General features: G+C 41.2%; 1 protein-coding gene across 5 annotated transcripts in view; it reads left to right on the top strand.

The window, feature by feature from the left end:
* Positions 1 to 22,815, top strand: part of ASTN2 (astrotactin 2) — a 983,906-nt gene that overhangs the window by 213,748 nt on the left and 747,343 nt on the right. The window lies entirely within an intron of this gene.

Below are 22,815 nucleotides of genomic sequence, written 5' to 3'. Positions count from 1 at the left end.
ATTCTTTGTGGACCAGGAGACTTAGCCTCTCATTCTGGTAGTTCTGATGAATCCAGGGAGCCCAGACCAGTGGGTTTCCCCTCAGAAAAACACACCCTCTCCACCAAGGTACAAAATGCTTCATTAAATGAGCCCTTCTCTCCATGCCATCCAACTGGATGAGGCCCTCCAACAGGGGTTGTCAGATACCCTATACAGGAGCGATCCTACTGGCATCAGGTTGGTGCCTCTCAAGGTCAGAGGTCCCAGAGGTAGGAACAGGCACCCATCTTTGCTGCTCTCCAGACTCCTTGAGTGACATCTCCAGGCACAGGAGTGAATCAGATGAATGGGGCCTGAAGTGAACTCCCAGCAAACTGCAGCAGCTCTACGGAAGAAGGACCTGACTATTGAAAGAAAAACAAACAAGCAGAAAGCAACAACAGCATCAACAACAACAACAACAACAAAGGCCCCCACAAAAACCCCATCCAAGGGTCAGCAGCCTCAAAGACTAAAACTAGACAAACTCATGAAGATGAGAAATAATCAATGAAAAAATGCTAAAAACCCAAAAGGGCAGAGCGCCTCTTCTCCTCAACATGATCACCACATCTGTCTATCAAGGGCCTAGAACTGGACAGAGGATCAAATGGATGAATTGACAGAGTAGGCTTCAGAAGATGGGTAATAAAAAACCATGATGAGCTAAAGGAGCATGTTCTAACACAATGCAAAGAAGCTAAGAATCTTGAGAAGAGGTTAGAGGAATTGCTAACTAGAAAAACTAGTTTAGAGAAGAAGATAAATGACCTGATGGAGCTGAAAAACACAGCATAAGAACTTTGTGAATTATACACAAGTATCAACAGCCAAATCAACCAAGCAGAAGAAAGGATATCAGAGTTTGATGACAACCTTACTGAAATAAGACATGCAGACAAGAATAGAGATAAAAGAACAAAAAAGAATTAACAAAGCCTGCATGAAATGTGGTACTTCATAAAAAGACCAAACCTACAATTGATTGGAGTACCAGAAGGAGACAGGAAAAATGGAAAGAAGCTGGAAAAGACACCTCAGGATATATATTCAGGAGAACTTCCCCAACCTAGCAAGACGTGCTAGCATGCAAATTCAGGAAATACGGAGAACATGATTAAGATGCTTCATGAGAAGATCAACCCCAAGACACAAAATCATCAGATTTTCCAAGTTGGAATGAAGGAAAAACTGTTAAGGGCAGCCAGAGAGAAAGGCCAGGTCACCTACAAAGGGAAGCCCATCAGAATAACAGTGGGCCTCTCACCAGAAACTCTACAAGCCAGAAGAGATAGGGGGCCAATATTCAACATTCTTAAAGAAAGCAATTTCAACCCAGAATTTCATATCTAGCCAAACTAAGCTTCATAAGCAAAGGACAAAGAAAATCTATTCCAGACAAGCAAATGCTGTGGGATTTCATTACCACCAGGCCTGCCCTGCAAGAGCTCCTGAAAGAAGCACTAAATATGGAAAGGAAAAACTGGTACCAGGCACTGCAAAAATACACCAAAATATGAAGACCGATGACAATATGAAGAAACTGCATCAACTACTGTGCAAAATAACCAAATAGCATTATGACGACAGGATCAAATTCACACATAACAATACTAACTCTAAATATAAATGGACTGAATGCCCCAATTAAAAGACACAGGCTGGCAAATTGGTTGAGGAGTCAAGACCCATCAGTGTACTATATTCAGGAGACCCATCTCATGTTCAAAGACACACACAGGCTTAAAATAAAGGGATGGAGGAAGATTTACCAAGCAAATGGAAAACAAAAAAAGGCAGGGATTGCAATCCTACTCTCTGACAAAACAGACTTTAAACCAACAAAGATCAAAAAAGACAAGGAAGGGCATTACCTAATGGTAACAGGAACAATCCAACAAGAAGAGCTAACTATTCTGAATATATATGCACCCAATACAGGAGCACCCAGATTCATAAAACAAGTTCTTAGAGACCTACGATGAGACTTAGACTCCCACACAATAATAGTGGGAGAATTTAACACCCCACTGTTAGTATTAGACAGATCAACGAGACAGAAAATTAACAAGGATATTCAGGACTTGAACTCAGCTCTGGATCAAGTGGACCTAGTAGACGTCTACAGAATTCTGTACCCCAAATCAGCAGAATATACATTCTTCTCAGTGCCACATGACACTTATTCTAAAATCAACCACATTATTGAAAGTAAAACACTCCTCAGCAAATGCAAAAGAACTGAAATCATAACAAACAGTCTCTCTGACCACAGTGCAATCTAATTAGAACTCAGGATTAAGAAACTCACTCAAAACCACACATTTTCATGGAAATTGAACAACCTGCTCCTGAATGACTCCTGGATAAATAATGAAATTAAGGCAGAAATCAAGAAGTTCTTTGAAACCAATGAGAACAAAAAGACAACATACCAGAATCTCTGGGACACAGCTAAAGCAGTGTTAAGAGACAAATTTATAGCACTAAATGCCCACATCAGAAAGCTAGAAAGATCTCAAATTGACACCCTAACATCACAATTAAAAGAGCTAGAGAGGCAAGAGCAAACTAAGATCAAAGAAGAATTGAAGGAGATAGAGACATAAAAAACCCTCCAAAAACTGAACGAATCCAGAAGCTGGTTTTTTGAAAAAATTAACAAAATAGATAGACTGCTAGCTAGACTAATGAAGAAGAGAGAGAAGAATCAAATAGACACAATAAAAAATGATAAAGAGGATATCACCACTGACCCCATATAAATACAAACTACTGTCAGAGAATACTGTAAATACCTCTATGGAAATAAACTAGAAAATCTAGAAGAAATGAATAAATTCCTGGATGCATACACCCTACAAAGACTATACCAGGAAGAAGTTGAATCCCAGAATAGACCAATAACAAGCTCTGAAATTGAGGCAGTAATTAATAACCAACCAACAAAAAAAAAAAAAAAAAAAAAGCCTGGGACCAGATGGATTCACAGGGGAATTCTATCAGAAATACAAAGAGAAGCTGGTATCATTCCTTCTGAAACTATTCCAAACAATTGAAAAGGAGGGACTCCTTCTTAACTCATTTTATGAAGCCAGGATCATCCTGATACCAAAACTGGGAAGAGACAAAACAAAGAAAGAAAACTTCAGGCCAATATCCCTGATGAACATCGATGCAAAAATCCTCAATAAAATACTGGCGAACTGAATCCAGCAGCACGTCAAAAAACTTATCCACCATGATTAAGTCGGCTTCATCCCTGAGATGCAAGGATGGTTCAACATATGCAAATCAATAAATGTAATCTATTGCATAAACAGAACTAAAGACAAAAACCACATGATTATCTCAATAGATGCAGAAAAGGCCTTTGATAAAATTCAACATCCCTTCATGTTAAAAATTCTCAATAAACTAGATATTGATGGAACATATGTCAAAATAATAACAGGTATTTATGACAAACTCACAGCCAATATCATATTGAATGGGAAAAGCTGGAAGCATTCCCTTTGAAAACCAGTACAAGGCAAGGATGCCTTCTCTCACCACTCCTATTTAACATAGTATTATAAGTTCTGGCCAGGACAATCAGGCAAGAGAAAGAAATAAAGGGTATTCAGGTAGGAAGAGAGGAAGTCAAGTTGTCTCTGTTTGCAGATGACATAACTTTATATTTAGAAAACCCCATCGAACATCACACACCGGGGACTGTTGTGGGGTAGGGGGAGGGGGGAGGGATAGCATTAGGAGTTATACCTAATGCTAAATGACGAGTTAATGGGTGAAGCACACCAACACGGCACATGTATACATATGTAATAAACCTGCACGTTGCGCACATGTACCCTAAAACTTAAAGTATAATAATAAAATTTAAAAAATAATAATAATAAAAAAAGAAAACTCCATCATCTCAGCCCCAAAACTTCTTGAACTGATAAGCAACGTCAGCAAAGTCTCAGGATACAAAGTCAATGTGCAAAAATCACAAGCATTCCTTTACACGAACAATAGGCAAGCAGAGAGCCAAATTATGAATGAACTCCCATTCAAAGAGAATAAAACTCCCATGCAAAGAGAATAAAATACCTAGGAATACAGCTAAGAAGGGATGTGAAGGACCTCTTCAAGGAGAACTACAAACCACTGCTCAAGGAAATAAGAGAGGACACAAACAAATGGAAAAACATTTCATCCTCACAGATAGGAAGAATCAATATCATGAAAATGACCATACTGCCAAAAGTAATTTATAGCTTCAATGCTATTCCCATCGAACTACCATTGACATTCTTCACAGAATCAGAAAAAAAAAAAAACTACTTTAAATTTCATATGGCGTCAAAGAAGAACCCATATAGCCAAGACAATCCTAAGCAAAAAGAACAAAGCTGGAGACATTACAATACCTGACTTCAAACTATGCTACTTCCAAGGCTACAGCAACCAAAACAGCATGGTACTGATACCAAAACAGACATATAGACCAATGGAACAGAACAGAGACCTCAGAAATAACACCGCACATCTACAACCATCTGATCTTTGACAAAACTGACAAAAAAAGGGCTGGGGAAAGAATCTTCTCTGCAGTAAATGGTGCTGGCTAGCCATATGCAGAAAAGTGAAACTGGACCCCTTCCTTACATCTTATACAAAAATTAAATCAAGATGGAAACAGGACTTAAATGTAAAACCGAAAACCATAAAAACTCTAGAAGAAAACCTAGGCAGTACCATTCAGGATATAGACATGGGCAAAGGCTTCATGACGAAGATGCCGAAAGCAATTGCAACAAAAGCCAAAATTGACAAATGGTATCTAATTAAACTAAAGAGCTTCTGCACAGCAAAAGAAACTATCATTAGAATGAACAGGCAACCTACAGAATGGGAGAAAATGTTTGTAATCTACCCATATGACAAAAGTATAATATCCAGAATTTACAAGGAAGTTAAACATATTTACAAGAAAAAAACAACCCTGTCAAAAAAATGGGCAAAGGATATGAACAGACACTTCTCAAAAGACATTTATGCAGCCAACAAACATGAAAAACAGCCCAACATCACTGATCATCAGAGAAATGCAAATCAAAACCACAATGAGATACCATCTAATGCCAGTCAGAATGGCAATTATTAAAAAGTCAGGAAACAATAGTTGCTGATGAGATATGGAGAAATAGGAATGCTTTTACACTGCTGGTGGGAATGTAAGTTAGTTTAACCATTGTGGAAGACAGGATGGCAATTCCTCAAGGATCTACAACCAGAAATACCAGTTGACCCAGCAATCTCATTACTGGGTATATACCCAAAGGAATATAAATCATTCTATAAAGACACATGCACATGTATGTTTATTGCAGCACTATTTGTAATAGCAAGGCTGTGGAACCAACCCAAATGCCCATCAATGATACACTGGATAAAGAAAATGTGGTAATGGGTGCAGCAAACCACCATGGCACATATATACCTATGTAACAAACCTGCACATTCTGCACTTGTATCCCAGAACTTAAAGTATAATAAAAAGGGAAAAGAAAATGTGGTACATATACACCATGGAATACTATGCAGCCATAAAAAGGAATGAGATCATGTCTTTTGCATGGACATGGATGAAGCTGGAAGCCATCACCCTCAGCACACTAACATAGGAAGAGAAAATCAAACCCCACATGTTCTCACTCATAAGCGGGAGTTGAACATTGAGAATGCATGAAAACAGAGAGAGGACTAACTCACACCAGGGCCTGTTGGAGGGTTGAGGGTGAGGGGAGGGAACTTAGAGGACCAGTCAATAGGTACAGCAAGCCACCAAGGCACATGTATACCTATGTAACAAACCTGCACATTCTGTGCATGTACCCCCCTTTTGTTTAGAAGAAATAAAGGAAAAAAAAAACTACATAGGCACATTTTATTCAGGCAGTTAAAAAACAAAGGACAAAGAAAAAAAATCTTAAAAACAGCCAGAAGAAAAAGATACATTACCTTCAAAGAAGAAAATTAGACTTACAACTAATTTTTCATTAGCAATTATTAGAGCCAGAAAACAATGGAATTACATCATTAAAGTGCTTATAGGAAAAAAATTACCAATCTATAATTCTGTACCCAGCAAAATATTTTTTAATAATTAACATGAAATAAAGACCTTTCAGACAAAAAAAGAAGTTTGTATTATATAAAGCAACAACTAAATGTTCTACCCTCGTCTGTTCATTCTATTCCACTGACAGGACCCAAAGGCTAATATATTGTTTTATTTAATTTATATTCTTCTGGCATTTTCCAATATAGCCATAACATACATACATATGTATATGGATGTGTGTGTGTATCAGTGTATATAATTGTGTATACACACACACACTTGCATCTACATATATATTAATGGAGTCAGTGGGGTTATCTCATCCACATATATCATTCTGCAGCAATTTGATAGTTTATTAAGCAATGTATATAGAAAGTATGTTTTCAAGTCAGCCATGCATACTTACCTTACTCCCACTGAAGTCTGTACTGCTGGATCACATACTAAGAACATACCAAATATATCAAACTTTGCAACCCTCTATTGTTGACCATTATCTTGAGAGTTTGTTTAGAGGTTCTGGTAGGGTAGTGCAGCTACTCATTTACCCTTGACTAAACACCAGTCATCCTCTATCAGAGATGGTTATCCTCTTCAACGGAGCACACAGCTTCAGGAGGGATGCACATGGAGCATTGAGGGAGGAAGAGGACACCCATCTAGCCAGCCAGATCAGCTGAATCAACCCTGGTGATCAATGGGGTGACAGATGTCACAGCCAGATTGCCCTCACATTTGACCATTATCTTAATTTTCTGCACTTACGATGGGTCAACAAACATCTTTGTACATATACCTAGCTAGCTATTCTTGTAAAGCATGAGAATATTTCTGTAGGACAGATGTGTACCAAAAATCAGAATCACAGCATCAGAAGGCACATGCATTTGAAAGTTTGATAAATGCTGGCATATCCATTTAAAAAGTCTGTTTTATTCTCTCAAGGGGAGCTGGGTATGCTTTTCCACACAGATCTACACAAACAACCCACTACCCTATCAAACTGACTGTTCTTATATTATAGTGGGTGCTTCTGGTCTTTATCTATATCATTGTTATCATTTTATATGCATAATTTTCTCTTTTGTTTGTTTTTTCCCCTCAGTTAACATTGGTCCAAATGCCTTCCTTTGTAAAATGTCAGTCCTCATAGTTACCATGAAAAATGATTCTTTTGGAGAAGTGATGCAGTATGCAAGCTTTTCTCTGCTCTCCTACCTCAGTTTAGAATCTAGGGTGGAGGCAGAAGAGAGATATACCCTTAAATACCAGCAGTGGCCGACAGTGATAGATAGGAAGGCATTGTGATCTCTGGGACATGGGACCAGTAGACTGAACCTTGCTATTTCTCAGGATCCCAGTCCAAGAAATCTGAATGGAATGCTTGTTGGTAGAAAGGGACAAGGGACTTTTATTGAGTGCCTGTGGGGAAGCCAGCTGCTGTCCTGTACATTACCTCATTAAGCCATTTGTAATTAACCCTGAGTAGAAGATGGATGGAAGGATCGATTAGGCTAGGATACTGTTGCTGCTGCTGCTGGCAACAGCTGATTTCTACCACTCTTCTGGGAACTTGCCACGAATTGTGTCATTTATACCTCACAATAACCCTATGAGGTGTGTATTAATGTTATCCCTACTGTACAGAGGAGGAGACCAAAGCAAAGAGGGGTTAAGTAACTTGCTCAAGGTAACACAGCTGGAGTATGGCAGAGTCAGGTGAAAACTCCAACATGAGAGCTAGTGTAGTAAGATGCAGAGCTGGGATTTGAACTCACTACACCACATTGAGGTTCGTAATCCTTGGGATGGCAATGAGCTCTTAAAAGCTTAGGGAGAGCTAATGCACAGCAACCATGGGCTTGCTTCACTCACAAATCTGGGAATAAAAAATAGGTAATCAACATGTGTTCCCTGAAGAAGGAAGCTGTTACACAGTAATTCTGAGCTCCTAAATTGGCAGAAGGAACTTTGCAGCAGGGAGATCCTATTGTTTGGGAGTGTTTCGAGTGGTCCCCAAGGGTGCAGGGACCTCATGTTTGGTGTCAATAGATCACTCTAGGGTGTCAGAAATAGAGAAACTGTTTATTAACTCACCCTTCTGACACCCCCTGTGAATGTCATGTAAATGTCATCTTTGTGTGGCATTTCATGAATTTTCAGAGCTCTTTCAGAGTCAACACCTTATTCAATGTCTTATCTTGGTGTTCAAGCTTCTTCACAACAAGGCTCTAGCCTAAGTTTCCAGACTCCTCATCTTCACCCCTGCTTCCCACCCTATGACCGTCCGTCCATTCCTCTTCAAGCCACATCAATCTTCCTGACATCCCCACAATTACCTCATCCTCACATACCTATTTATTGGTCTTCCTGCTTTTATCCTGTCCTCTTCATCCCTTCTCCACACTGCAGCCACTCTGTTGTGATCACTCCAGTCACAACAGTCCCAGCTTAAAGTTGCCCTCCATGCTCCAGACACAATGGCCTCTTTTCTGTTCTTCAGATTTGCTAATCTCCTTCTCCTATGCCCTTTGTATGTGCCATGATTATCTTTGCCTGGAAAACTACCCTCTTTCCTTCCCCAATCTGTCAGGGCATGGATGGCTCTCTCTCATCATTCTGATCTCAGTTTAAATCTCATTTCTTCAGACAAAACTCTTTTCTCTACGTGAGTTCTTCTCTTTTGTCTTCTGTCAACTTTACTATTTGTTCTTGTAATAGTACTTTTTATTATTTGGATTTGTTAAGTATTTTAATTATCTTAGTAGGCTGAAGTTTCCATGAGATCAGTACCAAGTTTGTTCTGTGCTTAAAACAGTCCCTGGCACATAGCAGGTGTTAATAAATATGTTGGGTCAGTGGATAGAGGAATAAATGAGTGAATGAATGAATGAATGGACTGATGGATATTTTAGTCTTTCCACTGATTGGTAACCTCTATGTGAATTCTTTATCTTTTCTCTGCACTGAACGAATCTTGTTTAGCATTTTCAAGTCAACGATTTGTTGAATCTTTGCATCTATCTCATAAAGAATGTATTATCCTTATCAAAATCTAGAGATCATCTCAAATTTATACAACTACAAATAATGGAACCAGAATTTGAACCCAGCTTTATCTGACACCCAAGTCCAAGCATGTGCTGGAGATAACACAACATGTATTACTCCTGTCCATTTATATGAGCAGGAGAGGAAAGGCATGAGCTTAGATGTCAGCAAGCTAAGTCTCTTAGAGCTATGTTTATCCACAACGTTGAACAGCAGACACAATCAAAACTATATTTTATACAGTGAGCCCGCACATATTCACGTGTGAATATGTGTGTGCACATCTCTAAAATAAGTTTTGCAAAATAATACACATTGTCATTACATGGGACCATGTTCTGATAGCTTCTATTCTTTTGATGGCATTTTTGTAATGCTGATGGAGCCACTGAATTGATTTCGCAGTTTGAGAGTGGGTCATAACCTGAAGTTTAAAAACCTCTTTCTTAGAGGAGCTAATAAAGTGCCAGAGGCCACAGTGGGAACAGGTGCATGACAACTGGATCTGAGGTGGCTTGCAGGAGACATTTCTTTCCCGGAGATCTGAAGGATGAAGATAATTCAAGGGCTTCAGTTTGAGGGGTTGGTGGAGGAACTGGAAATGGTACCTAAGCCAGGCAAGGCCCACATGAGGGTTTTAGGTCTTACCCCTGCCATTTCTATGGCCAGCCACTTGTGTCTTTTACCCAACCCTATAGGCCATTGGGCCCATCATTTCCACATTTGCTCTTATGAAATGTGCTCAACCTGCCCTTTCTTGTGCCTTGTGCCTCAGATCTTATCTTATTTCTGTAGGATGCTCTATCTTCCCTGGGGAAAGGAAAAACAACAACAACAACAACACCCTGCCCTCTCTCCCTGCATGGGAATTACTGCCCATCTTTAAGCCATACTCTGTTCTGAGGCCCCAGGTGCCAGTTTTCAGAGAGCCTGGGGAACTCTCTTACTAACAGCAGCTCCCATTTGACGGTGCCTTGAGGGTGCTGCCAGGAGCACGTGCAGGGCAAGGGGAAGAAAGAATGGGCAGAATTGTTTTAACAAAAGCAAGACTGCTTTAAAGTGGTTGCATGTGGTATTATTTTTGAAAGATAGGCCCTCCAGGATGAAAAGAAGAAAAATTTGGAAATGATTTTCTTTTCTTTTTCTTTTTTTTCTTTTCTTTTTTTTTTTTTTTTGGTAACTGAATCTGGCTGTGTCACCAGGCTGGAGTGTGTAGTAGCACCATCTTGGCTCACTGCAAGCTCTGCCTCCCAAGTTCAAGTGATTTTCCTCCCTCAGCCCCCTCAGTAGCTGGGATTACAGGTGTGCACCACCACACCCAGCTAATTTTTGTATTTTTAGTAGAGACAGGGTTTCACCATGTTGGCCAGGGTGGTCTCGATCTCCTTACCTCATGATCCAACCACCTCAGCCTCCCAGAGTGCTGGGATTACAGACATGAGCCACCACGCCCAGCCGGAAATGACTTTCTTAACATCAAAGTGCCTTGACATCCTTATACCAAACTGCCTCTTTCCTCTCCATGTTGCCTCTGTCCTCTCCCTATTCCCAGTGATGTTTGAATTTTGCATTTTAAATGTCCTGAAGGCTCATAGTTCTGTCCTGTGTCCTCTGTTCCTTCGTTAGCCATCTCCACAGCCACAGGGGGAGACAGGATTGCATTTACTTCCTGAATCTTCTCTTTGGGTACACTTCTTCCTCACCATTCATTTGTTATTCATTCATATTCATTTCTTTAACAAATGTTTACCATCACCCACTGTGTGCTGGAGACTGTTTAATGTAGACATACATAGCAAAATAGGGAATAGTCTTTCCCTAAAAGGTCACAGTTTAGAAGGGTATAAAATGGTAATAGCTGCTTTATTTTATACAGCACTTTAACATTTATAGAATGGCTTCATAAACATTATATGATAAACTGTGTGTTATTGAACCCTTTTGAGAGACACAGAACCTTGTTCCAGCTCTGAGACATTAAGTCACTCATCCATGAAATACAGAGAGTTTGATGGTGCAATTGTACTTTATACCCACATCCCTTAAGTTCAAGTTCAGTACTCTCTTTGTTTTGCCACACTGTATTTATCCCTGTGACATCCTGAATATTATTTGGTAAACAACTTGTTATATCTACATTGCTCTCCCCCTCTTAATCTGAAAGATCATGAACTACTCTTTGGAAGTATTCAAACAAGACTAGGTAGACATTTGTCAAAATGGTATAGCATGGGGAGAGATCAGACACAATTTAAGTAATCTCTTCTAATTCTCAGCTTGTAAAATTTGAGCTTAATTTATTTCTATTTAATTTTCATCTTAGGACTTCTTAGAAAACAAGGAGGCAATATCTGTGTTTGAAAATAGGCTCCTTAGAACTAGCCAGCCTGGAAAGTATTCAGAATTGAGTTTTCTTTTTTTTTTTTCTTTGCCACTGATTGACAAACCAAATGTCACTTGTAGAATGGCAGAGCATTCATTTTTTGCTCCAATTAATTGTACCACATGGTGGAGTTCACAAGTCCATCCCGGACCAGACCCTGCCTCTGCGGCTTTTTTGCTTTGGTTTCTTAGCTGGTGCCTCCTCTGGGACGTTTGGCCCTGGTGTCTAAATGCCTAGGCTCTGCAAAGCAGGAGGCAGCAGTGCCTCCAACAGACAGGAGCTTGGCATCCCCTGATAGCCGTCCTCTGAGCTGTCTCTACACTCTCTAAAATAAGATATAGACAGAGATTTGTCATGGAATCACAAACAGGAATGTCACCAAAGCTGTCACTAGAGCCCCTTAAAATGTCACTTCCCAGCATTAATTGCCATGATAGCAAAACAAACGGGCATGCTCTGAACATTTGCTCTTCCCCTCCTCCCTCATGATCCTTTTCCATCTCCCTGTCTCTCCTTTCTCCCTACTCCCTCAGAGCCCCCCCTTCTCTTTATCTCTGGGGACCCTTGCACATTCTGACTTGATTAGACTGTGGCTGGCAAGGCAGTACCACCGCACAGTGACAGATGAGGTTGAAGGAGGTTTGGTAAACGTCAGGAACTGAAGCGACTGTTCTCTGATTGATCAGAGCTGAAGCAGTTTCCCAGCAGTCAGGGGACTTTGTACCTCCTGTCCTGGGCTCCCTTGAAATGGCTGGAACTCACCCAGTGGGGAACTGACTGACAAAGAAAGTCCAGGACAGCTCAACCTCAATGCCTCTGACAAAGAACCAGCCTGCCTCTGGATTTGATATCTTTATCCACTGTAGAGCTAAATTCATCACTACTACCACAAGTATGATCAGTCCTTATTTTTTCTAATATTTCTTAATTATAAAAGTTATGCATGTTCATTAGTGAACACTTGAAACTAAAGAAAAGTATAAATTAGCAATTTTTTGTATGCCCCATTGAATAGCCACAGTAACTTTTTACTAATTTTTTCTGTCTTTTCCCTTTTATATATTGAAAGTGAAAAATTATTAATTGTTTTCTATCTTGCATTTTTATTTAATATTATACAATAAGTATTTCAACATGCATGTAACTCTATCTCATGACTGCTTCATAATGTATTTATTGATGGACATTTTAGCAGCTTTTTTTTTTTTTTTTTTTTGCTATTTTGTATTCAACAGCAACAACCATTTTTAGTCTTAAATTCATTTTCACCATTCTGTGTTATTTCCTCAGGGTATATTCCCAGGAGTGGAATTATTGGGTCAAATGGTCTGAATGTTTTAAAGTTCTTGATACATGTTTAGCTCAATATCTGTTTGTTGGGAAGTCTCCATACACACTTGTTAAATAAGGTAACATTTATTCATCTATTTTTCATTCATTAATTCAACAAGCTTTAATTATGTACCTACTGTGTGTCAGGAACTATTTAAGGCACTGAAGATAAAGCAATAAATAAGATATATGCAAGTCAATTTCTATAGCAGTTTCTTTCTAGCACAGAAAGACTATAAGCAAATGAACAAAATATATGTATATATTAGATATATAATAATGAATGATAATAATTGCAATGGGGGAGAAAGAAAACAAAGGAGGGAATTAGGGCCCTCAGGAAAGGTCTTAATGATCAGATAACACGTGAAAACTGATCTACAGGAGATGAAGAGGCAAGCCATTTGAATATTTGAGGAAACAGCTTTTTGGGCAGAGGGAACAGCAGGTATAAAGGTCCCTGGCACCAGTGTGATTGGAGCACTAGAGGAATAGGGAGGAGTAGCATTGAGAGAGAGAGCACTAGAATAAATTGGGTTATAGGAGCAGTGGAAAGAAAGTCATGTAGAGCCTGATAGGAAGGGACACTGACTCTTCCTGTGAGTGACATGAAAAGCCATTGGAAAATGGGGGAATGAATTTTTGCAAAGGTGGTAAACAGTTAGGGCCAAACTGAGAAGGAGTGATTTGGACATAGAGTTGCAACTCAGAAGGGAGGATGCTAACGAGAGCAGAGAATAGAGATTGTACTGTGGAAACTCACAGGCAGAATTTAGCCCCTACATAATGTTTTGTTTTGTTTTGTTTTTGCTTGCCTACAGGGTATATTTTTGAATTCAGTTGTTAATATATATAAATTGGAAAATTTCACATAGAAATTCACATTTCTGCCTCAGTTGGTGACTGAAGGATCTCAAAACCTTAGGCCCATTCTTGTGCCTTCCAGCACTTAGCAGGAGCTGAGTGGTAGCAACTGCTTTGGAAGGGCTGCTCTCTCTACTTCATCAGGAACACCACCTGATTAAGTTCCTTAACCTAAATTCTCCCTCCTTCCTGAGGGCTTGGAACTCACATCTTCTCCCAGAGGAAGGAGAAATTGAGACAGCCCTTATGATCTGAGCAGTGGGAACCCAGAGTATACAGGAACAATGGATTCACTTCCTATTTTGTGTAGCAAGAGGGGGAGGCCTTAGGATCTTTAAGACTTTCTAGAAGGTGTGTATCTTCACTCTCCATTAGTATAAGGGTAGGGATGCACAGATTAGTCTAGGAAAGGATACCACTCTCTTTCAACTCCTTGAGTTTTGTTTTACCAGCCAGACAGAGGCTGGCAGCAGATCAGAGACCAAGAGACCTTTGAGAACTTTGACAGCAGAGGATAAAGAGGTTAAGACGCCCAACTCTTGAGCCAGACACACCGGGGTCCAGTTTCACCTTACTAATACTTTTGAGATTCAACCTCCTCACCTCTAAAATGGGATTACTTGTTTTTCAGGATTCTTGTAAGAATTAAGGAAATCATATATATAAAATAGCACAGTGTTTTGACTCAAGAAATGGAAGCTATTATTGACATGTTGTCTGAAATATTCATTTCATTCAACAGAGACCCAGGGAGGGGAGAGAGGTATCTGAAGTTACACAGCAAGTTAATACTGGGTGTATGGGGGATGCAGCGTTTGTGGGGAATGGTGGCTTTGATATGGACATTCTGTTTCTAGTCAATGCCATCTTAACGTTTCAACCACACCACTTCTGAAGAAGTTCCTTTCTATCCATGTTCCAGCCCATGCCTTTGTCTTGACTCATCGTAGGAGATTGCTAAATATGTTTAAAATGAATGGGTGAATGGGCAAATGAATGAATATATCCCTGCCTGGAAGGGACTAATTTGCTGCCTAGTGGGTAGTGGGTAGACAGCAGCTCTCCTGATCCTATCTCCTGAGCACTTTTAAGTGCCGTTGTTTTCTTTCTCTACAGCTTACAATCCTCACCTTTTTTGTGTCCTTTTATAAGACATTGTTCAGGATGTAGGAGTTTCCTATCTGGGAGGTTAGGATGTCTGGCAGACAGGACCTTCTACCCACTGTCCCAGGTGGGGACAGAAGGGGACACTAGAATTATGAAAGCCTGGTGAGAATGGACGGCCATTCTCAGACTCTAGGCTCCGGGGAAAGGGCACTCACTGATGCTCAGGCAGATGTAGTGCTGCCCACTGAGCATGGTTAGAGAGGCCACCAACCTGCCTGCGAATAGATAATTCCCACGGGTACCTGGCTCCCACGGGACTCTCAAAATGTGGATGCTTTTACAGTCAGTAGCCCATAGAATCATTATTCCTTGGCATTTCCAAGTCAGACATTTATTGAGTGCCCTTTCTTCTCCACATTTAAAAACTGTAGTACCTTAAACAAGTTGTTTATTCTCGTCTATGCATGCTTTCTCATCCGTGGAATGAATGCTGAAGACAAAAATACCCCTGTAACTTGGCTAGAAGCCATCCTGGGTGGTTAACATCTTTGGCAGGACAGGAGATTGGTTTCTGAAGAGTTCCCAGCTACGATGTTTCCTCGGCATCCAGCAACAACACAGCAGTGAGGAGACAGGCATCTTGCTCCCTTAGCTGCTATTCCATACTGAAGTAGAGGCCAGTGACTGGAAAATGGAGATGATAGCCCCACTATGTCTCCTCATCTCACTCTCCTCCACCCCACCCCCATAAACTACATGACACCTTCCAGTATTAATATACACAGGCAACTTCGGAAAACTCCTCATGCTATGGAAAGGGTGATGGTCTTAAACTTTCCTGACTAGGGGATATGGGTCAGATTCTAATCTTATCTCCTTACCTACTCACTAATTTTGACATATTGATATCTTGAACTAGTCACTTTCAACCAGGATCGGGGGTGATTTCCTCTCTCTCTCTCTCTCTCTCTCTCTCTCTCTCTGTCTCTCTCTCTCTCTCTCTCTCTCTCTCTCTCTCTCTCTCTCTCTCTCTCTCTCTCTATCACACAGACACACACACAAATCTTTCACTGGAGACCTTTAGCAATGTCTGAAGACATTTTTTTTTGTCATGACTAGGGAGGGGTTAGGCCAGGGATGCTGCTTAACATTCTACAATGCACAGGACCGCCCCCCTACCCCAGCAAATAATTACCCAGCTCAAAATATCTATCAAATCGAGGCTGAGAAACCCTGCTCCAAGCCTTGGTTGTCACATTGGTAAAATGGAGATTCCAGTTTCACAAGAACGTGGGAGGAACAAACAATTATAAAGGTGAATGCTTTTTGTAACTGTATCATACTACACAGATGTAGGATAGCAATGTTATTGTTCCATTGTGTCTTAGTCTGTTTTCTGTTGCTATAACTGAATATCTGAGACTAGGTAGTTTATGGAGAAAATAAATTTATTTCTTACAGTTCTGCAGACTGGGAAGTCCAAGGTAGGAGGGTTGCATCTGGTGAGGGCCTTCTTGCTGATGTGGACTGTCTGCAGAGTCCTGAGGCAGCGCAGGGCATCACATGACCAGGGAGACTCGTGACAGACAGCCAACCTAGTTTTTAAAACAGATTCACTCTTGTGATAACTAACCTATTCTCATGATAACCCATTAATCCATTAGTCCTTTAATGCATGAGTGGATTAACCTATTAATGAGGTCAGAATCTTCATGATCCAATCACTTCTCAAAGGCCCCATCTCTCAATACTATTACATTGGGGGTTGACTTTCAACATGAGTTTCAGAGGAGACAATCATTCAAACCATAGCACATCATTATTTTTTAGCATCATCATCATCATCTTCATCAATCTCAGGGCCTTTGCATCTCTGTTCTCTCTTCCTGAACAGTTCTTTCCTCAGGGCTTTGCATGGCTTGTTCCCCCAGTTCCTTCAGGTTTTTCTTCATATAGCACCCTAAGGCCATCCCTGACCACCCTGTATAAAATAAAAAATAAAACAATATACATAATCATACACACATGCACCACACTGTGTTCTCCATTACCTTAATTTTTCTATTTTTTTCTTTCTTTTTCTGAGATGGAGTCTCACTCTGTCTCCCAGGCTGGAGTGCAGTGGCACAATCTCAGCTCACTGTGACCTCTGCCTTGCAGGTCCAAGAGTTTCTCCTGCCTCAGCCTCCTGAGTAGCTGGGATTACAGGCGTGCACCAACACGCCCTGCTAATTTTTGTGTTTTTAGTAGAGATGGGGTTTCACCATGTTGGCCAGGCCAGTCTCAAACTCCTGACTTCATGATCTGCCCTCCTTGGCCTCCCAAAGTGCTAGGATTACAGGCGTGAGCCACTTCGCCCAGCCTTCTTTATAATTTTTGCCACCATTTGACCCATTATAAGTATTATCTGTCCATCTTTAAGAATTGTGTCTGTTTTGTCCCATGCTGTCTGCTTCTTGTTTAGAACATTGCCTGGCACTGTATAGAAAGCAAATAAATAATTGAGGAGTGAATTGATAAAACAAGTGAGTAAATGAATCAATGGAAGACTTACCTAAATGCCTTAATTCAGTTTCTTTCTATTTCAAATGATTGGCTATATAGTTCAGCTAACGGGATTTATTTTATTTATTTATTTTATTTTATTTTATTTTATTTATTTATTTTTTTGAGACAGAGTCTCGCTCTGTTGCCCAGGCTGGAGTGCAGTGGCGTGATCTCATCTCACAGCAAGCTCTGCCTCCCAGGCCCGCACCATTCTCCTGCTTCAGCCTCCCGAGTAGCTGGGACTACAGGTGCCCGCCACCACACCCGGCTAATTTTTTGTATTTTTTAGTAGAGACAGGTTTTCACCATGTTAGCCAGGGTGGTCTCGATCTCCTGACCTCGTGATCCGCCCGCCTCAGCCTCCCAAAGTGCTGGGATTACAGGCATGGGCCACCGCACCCGGCCAGGTTTTATTTTTAGTAGAAATAGGAGTAATATTAGTTACTCTGTATGGGCCAAGTTGTGTGACCAGTACTTAATAAATATTTACGCATAAAATTTTCAAAAAATTGATATGGTCATTACTTCTAATCACTCTCTTTTTCAGATGAGGAAACCGAAGCAGAGGAGGCTCTGGTAACTAGCCCAGGGTCATGTACCTGGTTTGTATTAGACCCAGGATTTGAAGCTAGGTCTGTGTGACCTTGAAATTCTCTCTTTTCACCAATAACTCTGCTTCCCGTACTTCCTTTACCTTTCTGTTCCTTGAGGAACACAAGGACAGGTATGATCAGAAACAGTCTCAGGCTTCATGGAGATACACTATTGATTGGATATAACAGCAATTGGCTCATTGATTCTGCCTCAAGTAGCTCTGCTAAATTCATGAATCTTGGCCTCTTTTTCTCTGTTCCTCTTTGGCTCCCACCTAGAAATAACCTCTCTATGCCTCCTAACCTCTGCATGCCCATGGCTTCTACTGCTTCACAGTTCCTCTGCCTAGCCCATCTCCATTCCTTGTGAGACATGCTCTGCCTGCCTCTGACTCTTCTCTCATGCCTTCTTTTCAAGCACTCCATGAAAGAATTTGTCATATCCAATACTGAATGCCCTAGTGAGGAGATCCCCACACCGGGAGACATCACCATCCATAAGCTAATCTGGAGCTATCTGACTCTGTGCAGATATAGAGCTCTGTTCCTATCAGCTTTATCAGGATGGTGGAGTCTTGGGGTACCTAGCAAGCCACGCTCTAGGTTATGAAGCATCTGCAGCTCCTTTTTACTAAAGCATGCATCTGTGAATGTGGCAGATCCTCAAACATCATATCCTGTCCAGAATAGTAGGGAGTCTATCTGCCCAGAGCAGGGCTGGTGTGCCTTGCTTCAAAGGAGACTGATTTGTGAAAAGCTCAGCTTAGCAAAGAAATAAATCAGGAAGTGACAGATTATTTTCCTAAATGATTCTTCATTTTACAAAAGCAATTCACCACAGGATTCTTTTCATATATATCACTAGGAATAAATGTAAAAAAGAAGAGGATTTAACCAACTTTTAGCTTATCAAAATGTTTATAGACACACTAGTCTATAAACCAAAGCCAATCTATAACATCAGGGCTTTCTGGGATGATGGATAGTAGCAAGATGGGTGTGGAATGGGCAGATGTGGGTATGAATCGTGTGTCCATGCAGTGCCTCAATCGTGGACAGAGTAATTAACCTCTTTTAGTCTCGGATTCCTTACCTGTGAAGCTGGCTTTTAATAGTGTTGGACTCTCCTCGGGTTATTTTCAGGATGAAATGCAATAATATATGAACAATCTGGTGTAGAGGCCACCTGACACAAATAGTAATAATCTTGGGAAAGTCATATCTCCTCCCTGAGTCTCAGTCTTCCCATCTGTATCATGAACAGCTTGGACCCTTCCTTGCTGGTCTAAACCTGCATTCTTCAGTGGAACTGTGGGGTGTGGATATACATTAAAATCAGTGGAAGCTGAGTTGGAACTCAGTGCCATATGACTTGCAGGCATGACCAACAGTGTATGTAGGGGGTGAGGTTATTAGAAAAACAAGGAAAAGAGGAAGACATTCTCTCATGCGAACTCTTATCTACTGACAGCTCCTTTTACAGAAATGATGCAAAAGAGATAAAGGGTGTCACTCACTGTCATTCTGAGATGGCTGAGGCCAGTCTCCGGTCCATGTCAACAGATTCCTGGCTCCAGGACTGTCCCTGAGAGTGTCCCAAGGAGGTCGGCAGACAGAGATATCACTTCCTCATGATTTCCCTGGTGAATGAAGCCTTCGGAGAGCAGATGCATCTACTTCATTATAATTGCGTTAAGTGCTGCCTGATTGGCACTGTTCATCACCCCAGGAAGCAGCCTCGCCCCATGGACAGACAGTCCACCTGCTTTGGCTCGGCACAGCTCCAGCTATGTCCTTGGCAGTGTCTGCTTGCTATACCCCTGGTTCTGCTCCAGGGGAGAGGAGGCAGTGTGCTACAGAGGGTGGGCACTCAGGTGGAAATGAGAGAGCCTGGGCTGTGCCTTCAGCGTGCCTGTTGCCTGAGTTGTCCTTCTCAACCCTGGGCCTCAGCCTGTTTATATGTGGGCAGACGGATTGTGAGGTCTCTACACCTTCTTCTGGCTCTTAACCTGTAGCTATCTCAGAAAGGAGGTCAGATGGATATTCCAGGAGGGGAGGGTTCTCCTGAGTGTTAAATTGGCTTGGTCCTGAGAGCTGGGTGTCTCCCTATAGGACCCCAGAACAGAAAGCAATTTCTGGACTGTGTCCTCACACTGCAAGAAAATGAGGTTTGCTCCACCCATAAAAGATCCAGAGGGAGGGCAGTAGAGGATATTCTGATATCAGGGCTGCATTTCATAACCCCAGCTGTCTATGCATGGATGTGGGAAAGGGGGATGTAGGTTTTCAGATGTAATAGAGTGAGGCTGGCAAATCAGGAAAGGCTTTGTGGAAGACAAAGTCTTCAACCAAGGTATCTAAGCCTGAACATATCTGAGAGGGAAGGTGAAGGGATGGAACTAATATCTTTCTAGAGAGTAGTGGTTAGAAATGTGGACTCTGGGACTAGGCTACCTAGGTCAACTCCTGAAATTTACTGATACTTACTAGCCATGTATAACCTTGGGCAAATTAGTAAATGCTCCCTTTCCTCTCACTGTCCTCGTTTCTAAAATGGAGACAATAAGGATGTGGATCCCCCAGTTATTGTAAGAACAAATGATGTAATTTATGTAAGACTAAATGATTAATACATGTCACAATGCTTAAAGGAGTGCTTATCACAAGAAAAAGGGTCAATTAATGTTAGTTATTATAGTGCGTTGTGAGCAAGTCCTCTGCAGATAGATCGGGTGCTTTATATGCTTCTTTATTTAATTCTCTCAACTACTCAGCAATTCATTCATTCATTCATTTACCAAATACTCATTAGGACAGAGCAGTGAAAGTGCTGGTGTGACCCTTTCGCTCAGAGATGCTATCCTCTAATGAGAAAATCAGACTTGAGACTGGAGACTTGAACCAACTTATCACACAATTACTAATTTAATTAACACAAAGCTGCCAGGAAGGAAACATACTGCATGCTCTGGGAGAAGAAAGGGGGTACTTGACCTCAGTTTAGCTGTTCAAGAAGGCCTTTCTGAGGAAGGAAGATTTAAGCTGGAATTAGAAGGGTATGTAGCATTCAACCAAATGAACTGAAGAACAGAGAAAGTGATCTTTCTAAAAGTTCTATTTTATTTTTTAATCAACAAATAATAATTGTCTGTATTTGTGGGGCCCAACGTGATGTTTCAATATCAGGAAGAGTCTCTTGAAATAAAAACTTGGCTTGCTTAATGGCCTAGAAGGCCAATGTGGCTCAAACACAGTGAGGAAGTCTGGGTCAGTTTATTCCAGGACACAGAGATGGGGGCACCGAGACACTGCAAGCTGAAGTGGCTTTTAAGACGTTCCGTACCTGGAACAGAAGGACTGGGATTGCCCTAAGATGAAAGCTTTTCTTCTGCCCCACTATGGCATATACCACGGAAAGTGATTGCTTATACAAGGAACAGAGAACAGCTTAGTCTGAGGTCAGGAATGCTGTAGACAAAAGCAGTGATTAGGAGGTGGTGGGGCAGGCTTTGAGTGCCCGGCTGCATTTGGACCTTATCTGTTCTAATTTCCCTAGAGCTATAGGGTGGAACTGGATTAATTTCAAAATAATTCTGTCCATGCTCTAGGGTTTAATATCTCCTGTGTCTCCTGGGTCATCCTTGGTGTGAGAACACTCTGCTCAGATCAGTGGTATATAAAGTGTTTTCAGTTTTTCATTATGATGTGTGTGCATCTGTGTGTGTGTGTGTGTGTGTGTGTGTGTGTGTGTGTGTGTCTGTGTCTGTGTCGTTTTCTTCCCTGAAGCATGCTGAGTTCACTCAGGGAAATGCCTGGAACTTGGGTGAAATCTTATTTTTTTTTTTTTTGGAAGGCATGCAGTACAAAATCATTTCTCTCCCTACATAAATATGCATGAGGCTGGCCTGCTCTCTTTTCCTCAGGAAGTGTGGGCAGGGGAGAGAGAGCCCATATGACTGGTATCAGAGCCCTGCCCATGGCTGCTGGCACCCCATTAATCAGGGGGGAACAGCAGCCTTGTGAACTGTGAAATTGGCAGCCCCCTGACAGCTTTGGGACCCAGTTGAGCAGGGACTCCATTTCACAGCTGGAAGGTGGCAGCATGGGGTGGGGAAGGAGGGCACTGGGCTCAGTGGGCCAGAGAAGTCATGCTCCCTCTCAGCTTTTGCGAATCCCAAACGAGTCTTGCTGAGAGGACGCCTCTTGCTTAAGGTGAGCAGGAAAGAGAGAGAAAAAGAGAGAAAGGGGTAAGGGAAGGAACACAGTGAATGATAACGGCCATTATAACAGACACTGAGTATCTACTGTCTATTGAGATCCAAGTGCTATGCTTTGTACTTGCTATGGATTTCTTTATTTAATACACATGATTTTTCCATATGGCATCATCATTAGCCCTGTGAAACAGACCAGGGAAAACAGGACCTGCTTTAAGCACCAGGAAGTGGTAGAGCTACAATTGGGACCTGGGTCTGACTCCAGAGTCTGTGTTTTTTGCCACTGTGCTATCCTGTTGTCTAGCATGCTATAAAATAAAATAGAAGAGAGTCTTGTATTGTTCACTCAATGGCCATTTACAAAGTGCACACTCCATGTACAGAATGAAGTCACTGTGCTAAGTTCTAGGTTATAGAGGGATTAATACCTTCAACAAGTTTATGGTTGTGTGTAAGAGAGTTGAGTAAACAGGCAATTTCAGCAGTATGAAATGTATTTGAGACATCCACCAGAACCCAATCTTAGCTCTGATACTTACCAGCTCTTTGACCTGGGGCAAGTTATTTGACATCTCTGGGCTTCAG

This window comes from Gorilla gorilla, chromosome 13, assembly GCF_029281585.2.
Source record: "Gorilla gorilla gorilla isolate KB3781 chromosome 13, NHGRI_mGorGor1-v2.1_pri, whole genome shotgun sequence".
Lineage (NCBI taxonomy): Eukaryota > Metazoa > Chordata > Mammalia > Primates > Hominidae > Gorilla > Gorilla gorilla.
Note: the sequence above shows the minus strand (reverse complement) of the source record. Positions and strands in the feature narration are given on the sequence as shown.